This window comes from Callospermophilus lateralis, chromosome 18 (genome assembly GCF_048772815.1).
Source record: "Callospermophilus lateralis isolate mCalLat2 chromosome 18, mCalLat2.hap1, whole genome shotgun sequence".
In the NCBI taxonomy this organism is placed as follows: domain Eukaryota; kingdom Metazoa; phylum Chordata; class Mammalia; order Rodentia; family Sciuridae; genus Callospermophilus; species Callospermophilus lateralis.
In genome coordinates, this window is record NC_135322.1 from 12,723,444 (window position 1) to 12,729,443 (window position 6,000).

Consider the following 6,000-nt stretch of genomic DNA (forward strand, 5'->3'; position numbering starts at 1 on the left):
TGTGCTTATTGGCCACTGGAACATCTCTGGTGACAGGCCTTCCAAGCCCTTTGCCCTCCCCCTTCTCTTTCACTGCTGGGGATTGATCTGAGGGGTCCTGTACCTCTGAGCTACACCCCCAGCCTTTACATGTATTTATTTATTTTTGTTTTGGGACAGTTGCCCAGGCTGGCTTCAAACTTGTGAATCTTGCATCTGACTCCTGTGATTACAGGACTGTGCCAGGGTACTTGACCTATTCTAAATTTAGCTTATTCTTTGGGTGCAGGTTTACACCCATTTGTTATATAATCTAGACATGAAATCCATATCACAAAATATATTTGCAAATATTTTTTTCTATTCTTTACTTTTTCTTAAACTCATGCCACTTTTTTGTTTGTAAGTAATTTTAACAAAAGCATATGGGTCCCTACTCGTTTACAAAAACAAGTTCAATCTTTAATGGTAAATAGTGTTTTAAAAAATTAATTCATTTTCATATTTGAACGTCTTCACAAGGAAGGATTCATTCTCCTGCATCCTGCTTGTTGGAAGTTACTGCCGAGGATCAGATCACAGGCTTCCTCTTCCCAGTGTGCATAGAGCTCCCCACGTCCATGATGTCATGGACCCAGCAGGTGTCACTGGTGTGTGCCTATAGACCCTTGGGAAGCCCACAGTGCTGTGGAGGTTCAGGCAGCCGTGTGGCCGTACCTTGAAACACATCTTCTCCAGGGACTTCAAGTGATTAGTAGTGAAAAGCCCCAGTCAGTCTCTGCCCTCTTACACTCAGTTCTTCTGCCAAGAGGGGAAGGATTTTAAATGCTGAGTTGTTACTGGAGGTTGGTGTAGACACTGCTGATTGTCACAGCTGGGGGATGGGTCCTACTGGACTTAATAGGTACATTTCCAGTTGGGGCTCAACACCCCACAGCACACAGCCCTACAAGGATGACCAGCCCTAGAGTCAGTGGAGAGAAGGGAACCCTGCTCTGTGCCCTTGCCCAACCTTCCCAGAGCCTCCCCTCACCCTGCTTCTTCCCACCCCTCACTCCCCGCCAATCCTCTCCCATTGCATATTGATTTCCATTCTCTGAAGGTGCCATTTGCCCAAGGTCAGCCTTCACCTGCCCTCTCTGGGGGCCTCTGTTCCTGCCTGGCAGGAAGTGTCCACTAGAGGGCGTGCACGCTCTTCCCTGAGCTCAGGGGAGCCTTGATGTCCTCTGAGACTAGTGCAGCTGCTCTTCCTGCCCCAGCCCCAGTCCTGGGTGGAGCTGCAGATTTGCTCTAGAGGGAGCTCCTGGGACAGGCACTTGGGACAGGGACCCCAGGGAAGAACCTCACGTAGGAGGTTTATGCACCTGGACTGGTGACCCAGAACCAATGCCAGAGCCTAGGTCATTTGGAGGGGGAATGTCAGACTCAGTGGCTGGACACTCAGGGCCCTGATGCCTCTGCCCATGTGGCCACTGGGGGAAATGTCTGTGAGCCTGTGTCCCTAAAGGCTGTGTCATCTGGGCTTTTTGTAAATAGTCGTCAGCAGGGCTGCTGTGGAACATTCCAGACTGGACCTTCTACAATGGGAGATGGGACCTCCCAGGTATGCTCACTTGGAAGAATCAGGAGGGATGTGACAGTCACTAGGCACAGATGCCCATCAGGGCCTGAGGGAGCAGGAGGTATCTGGGCCTCATTGTCACCCCTGAGTGGGGATCAGGGTGTGTCATCCTGCCCACTCACCTCAGCAGGAGCCATTGCTGGTTGTCTATAGGGAACTGGGCTTCCCACCACCCCCTTGCAGGGCAGAGGAGGATCTGGAAGCTTCCCCTAGAGTCAGACAGTGGAGGAAGCAGGTGAGCTAGGAGATGAGGTGGGAGCTCTTGGTTGATGGGCAGCCAGGAGACACCCAGGCTCTGAGTGCTGCAGCTGACAGTGGTCAGAGTGGTCCTCTGGGAATCCAGCCTTGTCCCTGCAAATGTTCATGAACTTCCCACCTCTGTGCTCCTCAGTTCCCTTCCTGAGCTCCTAGCCACAGCCACCCTCACAGCTGAGGCCCTGGGTCCTACACCAGCACTTTGTCCCCATCTCACTGTGTGGCTGCCCACCTCTCTCCTACCCCCAGGTCTTCAGAGTGGCTGTCCTTACACCCCTGTCCACACCAGGGCAAAAGGCCAGCTGAAGGCAGAGTCCTTCCTGGTGGGCTGAGGGACCAGCTCTGCGGCCCCTGAGTCCTGATTATCAGTGAGTCACCTCGAGGTGGCAGCAGCTGAGCAGAGCTTGAGAGAGAGAGACTGGGGCAGGGATGAGACCCAGGAATGACTGAACTTGCTAGTGTAGATGGCAGGTGGCTTGTGCTGTGGGAACAGGAATTTAATGGGAAATGTGAGGTTTTTCTTATTTCTTAGTTTTGGCGGTTTGGAGCTGCAGGTTCCCCTGAATGTCCCTGTCAACCTCAGTGCTATGCATGCATGGCACAGACTTCAGGTTCCACACTCTGATGCAGGTTGGTACTGGGAGCACCATCAGCCTGGCCCAGGGGACCCTCTGCATGTGCAGCTGTGCAGACAGATGTGCTCTCAGCTGGGAATAGTGCTCCTTCCTCTCTGGGCCTCCTGATCCCAGCTCCCTGATGGCCCAGCCTCCCAGCAGACACAGCAATCATCCCCCAGAGGGAACTTCAGGCCTGGCTGTGTAAGGCAGGTGACCTGTGTCCTAGGAAGAGGTTTGGCAATGGGAGGCAGGTGACCCTGGGCTCTGCTGCTCTTGGGGAAAGAGTTCGGGGAGAGCTTTTCTCTCTATTTGTTGGTGCAGCTGTGGCTCAGGCCTGCCCACATCCTCTGTGGGTGGCCTCTGTCCTCTTGTGGTCACCCTGCTTTTCCCCATGAGTGATGGAGGTAGGAGGGGACTACAAGGGACCCATGGCCAAGCAGGGTTCTCCCAGGCACAGAGGCTCAGGGCTCCCCACATGGGACTCTCCAGGCTCCATGGTGATGGGACAGAGGGTCTCCTCCCTGATCAGGATGTGCACTACAGCCTGTCTCCATCAGGGACAGCAGGTATGTGAGGTGGAGCCCGCAGGGCCGTTGGTGCCCAGGTGAAAATCAGGCGACATCTCCACCTCCATCTGCAGCCAAAGCCACACTCCTGTCTCAAAAGAATCCCAAGGCTGAATTTGACTGTGAGGCCCATGGTTGCCCCTGAAGGTCATGAGGAGACCCATGGCCATTGTCAGGGACTATAGCAGGGATGCTGCCTAGGGTCCAAATGTGACAGTTGGCCCTGACACTGGGCACAGGTGGCTCTGACCTTCAGGCTATAGGAGAGGTCCTGCTCACCTTGGGTCCCCAGGATGCCTGACACCCAGTGCAGGGTGAGTCTAGGGAGAGGACGGGGTTGTCCTGAGGACCCCTGCTCAGAGTCGGGAGAACTTTGCAAACAAGGATGGGCAGCCTCAGGAGGAGCCAACTGTCCTAAGGTTTCAAAAAAAGGACATGGAGGTGTCTCTTGAAGAAGATCACAACCAGGATGGTGCACTGTTAGGAACCCATGGGACGCAATTGGCTTCTGACTTTTGGTTGGAGATGTTCTCTGTTTATTCCCCCTGAGAGTCGAAGGCATGTGGGAGGCTTTTCCTGTCTGTCTGGTCCCACAAATGTCCAACCTGAGCAGAGGGACTCCTATAGACCCCGTGATGAGTACCCAAGGCTGGCAGTGAGCAGGGAGGGGTCTAGAAGGGCTGTCCCCTCTCTGTGCAGATCAGCGAAGGTGGAGGGGAGCAGGAGGCTGAGGAGTGTGGCTGAAGTAGGGAACAGGCAGGTTTGGGTTCCCTGCGGGGGTGGAGAGCACCCCAGGCCACAATGCAAAAGCAGCACCTGCTGTCACAGGGAGAGAGCAGCAAGTAGATTGCTATTCTGGCTGCAGCTGGCCTGGGAATGACCTCTGGGACATATGGTGAGGCCAGCTGTATTGTGTGTGTCTGTTCCTTTCACAGGTATGAGGAGGGATGGGGCCGAGTGTTTCCTTGACAGTCAAATTTCTAGTGGCTGCTACTGCCCAGCGCCTCTCCCTGTGGGGGGTCAGGAGGGACCAGAAGCTGTGTTTTGGACCCAGGGCTGGTTTCACAGACACCCTGTGTGGCCTGCTGCCCTCAGGGAGGGAGGAGAGGGACTAGGGTGCTCCTGCCTGCTGAAGCCTCAGGTGCATCACTTGGTGAGTCTGCTCAGATACCTGCCTTGGGTGCAGATGTCAGAGCTGGTGGTTGTCACTGACCTGAAGCTGGCATGATGTGGGGGCAGGTGATCAGGAGCTCAGAGCACATGGCTCCTGTAGAGGGGAGGGTCTCAGGGGCTGAGCAGGTTGACCTGGTGAAAATGGGAAGGACTTCTGGAGAGTCAGCCCCTCATCTGCCTCTGCCAGGGTCTGAGGCTGTGTCCAGGGAGAAACACTGGGCACAGGGACAGGGTACAGAGGACCCTGGGGACTGCTCAGATGCAGAAGGTGAAGAGGAATCCACCCCAACCACGTCAGGGAGACTCCCCTGAGTGCACAGGTGACTCTTCCACTGGGCAACCTGGGGGGTGAGTGGGACCTGACATGACACTTCCTGGAGGGCTTGACTTGACACAGTTTCCCAGGGGCTTGTGTGTGGATCAAGGTGCTCAGGGGGAGCTCCAGCTGGTGTGGTTCCCAGGACAGGACCTGGGGGAAAAGGTTCCACTAGCTTTTAGGATGCAGCAGTGGCCTGAGTCTCAGGGGACTTATGTTGCTGTGCACACCCACTAGAGCCTCCAGAAGAATGCAGCTCAGGACACCTTGGTATCTGCTGTTCAGAGCCACTGTGTGGGAGCCAGTCTGTGGCAGCTGCACCAGGAAACCAAGAAAAGAGAAGTCATCATGTGTGACCTGATGCTGTGTTCATGCAGAGGAGCCTCACTAGAGCTGAGTCACAGTGGAATCTCTGAGGATGACATCCTACTTCTCATCTCAGGACACACAACTCTCAGGTATCAGAAAGTGTCCCCTAATCTTTACTAAATTTATCTCTAATTTCCAGAAATGTAGTGGTCTGATCTACATGAATCTACATGAACCTACATGAGAATGTCACCCTGCGCAGCCCTCAAGGAAGGAGTCAGAGCAGTGGCCAGGTGTGTGGAGGAGGCTGCAGTGGACATCCTGGGCCCCAGGTCAGGAGGAGACCCTCTGTCCCATCACCATGGAGCCTGGAGAGCCCCATGTGGGGAGCCCTGAGCCTCTGCCCTGGGTGCTGGAGTGTGGAGAGGAGGCTGGTCCCAGAGAGACCAGGCAGGGCAGAGGGGAAGGTGATGGGAGGGCAGGGCTGGAGTCTCAGGCAGGGCTTGAAGCCCTTGTTCAGGGCTGGGTCTGGGTCAGGCTCTGTCCCCTGATTACTCTGACAGTCACTGTCCATGTCTCAGCAGAGGTGAAGATGTGCTGAGTACTGATTTTTGGGTGGAGAAGAAATCTTGGCCACAGCTAGCCACCATGGGTCCCTGGGATGTGAGGGCCACTGAGTGCTCTGCTGGCTGCAGGGCCTTGGGACCCTCCCCCTTCCCTGGGACAGACCCAACCTTTGCCCTGGCTCCACCTCCCAGCTCCTGTCTCCCAGGAAGAGAAACCCTGTGGGAACAACTTAGAGACCACGATTCCCCTGCGTGACACAGGACAGAGCTGACCTGGAACCTGAGGGGAGTGTCTGCCAAGAGACGTTCCCACAAGAACCAAAAGAGCAAAGGAGGGAAGGGGTCTTTATTCAGCGCCTTTCCAGGTGACCCACAGGGGCCCTTCCCTCTCCCTGGAAGCCCCTGCTCCTGGGCACAGGAAGCATAGTTCTGGCCATTGAGAGCCCAGGGCAGCCTGTGTCTCTAGAATCCCCAGGGACCCCTCCCCTTCTAGGTTCCAGAGTCCAATAGGGTCAGGCTCCACCTCTGTCCCATCACCCAGCATCTGGGGTCTAGCAGGACCCTCCCTCAGGCAACATGGAGCATCCTGTGGTGGAAA